Source organism: Arachis duranensis, chromosome 8 (assembly GCF_000817695.3).
Source record: "Arachis duranensis cultivar V14167 chromosome 8, aradu.V14167.gnm2.J7QH, whole genome shotgun sequence".
NCBI classification, from domain to species: Eukaryota; Viridiplantae; Streptophyta; class Magnoliopsida; order Fabales; family Fabaceae; genus Arachis; species Arachis duranensis.
Genome location: NC_029779.3, coordinates 22,424,145 through 22,425,235, shown reverse-complemented (window position 1 = coordinate 22,425,235; position 1,091 = coordinate 22,424,145).

Below are 1,091 nucleotides of genomic sequence, written 5' to 3'. Positions count from 1 at the left end.
ATCAGATTTTTGCTCAGGTCCCTCAATTTTAGCCAGAAAATACCTGAAATCACAGAAAAACACACAAACTCATAGTAAAGTCCAGAAAAGTGAATTTTAACTAAAAACTAATAAAAACATACTAAGAACTCAACTAAAACTACCAAAAACATACTAAAAACAATGCCAAAAAGCGTACAAATTATCCGCTCATCACAACACCAAACTTAAATTGTTGCTTGTCCCCAAGCAACTGAAGATCATATAAGATAAAAAGAAGAGAATATGCAATGAACTCCAAAAACATCTATGAAGATCAGTATTAATTAGATGAGCGGGGCTTTTAGCTTTTTGCCTCTGAACAGTTTTGGCATCTCACTCTATCCTTTGAAATTCAGAATGATTGGCTTCTTTAGGAACTCAGAATCCAGATAGTGTTATTGATTCTCCTAGTTAAGTATGATGATTCTTGAACACAGCTACTTATTGAGTCTTGGCTGTGGCCCAAAGCACTCTGTCTTCCAGTATTACCACCGGATACATACATGCCACAGACACATAATTGGGTGAACCTTTTCAGATTGTGACTCAGCTTTGCTAAAGTCCCCAATTAGAGGTGTCCAGGGTTCTTAAGCACACTCTTATTGCCTTGGATCACAACTTTATTTCTTTTCTTTTTCTTTTTCTTTTTTTTTTCGGTTTTTTTTTTTCGCTTGCTTCTCTCTTTTTTTTTTGTATTCACTGCTTTTTCTTGCTTCAAGAATCATTTTTATGATTTTTCAAATCCTCAGTAACATGTCTCCTTTTTTATCATTCTTTCAAGAGCCAACATTCATGAACCACAAATTCAAAAGACATATGCACTGTTCAAGCATACATTCAGAGAACAAAAGTGTTGCCACCACATCAAAATAATTAAACTGTTATAAAATTCAAAATTCATGCAATTCCTTTCTTTTTTAATTAAGAACATTGTTTATTTAAGAAAGGTGATGGATTCATAGGACATTCATACCCTTAAGGCATAGACACTAATGATCACAAGACACAAACATAGATAATCATAAAGCATAATTTTTGAAAAACAGAAGAATAAAGAACAAGGAAATCAA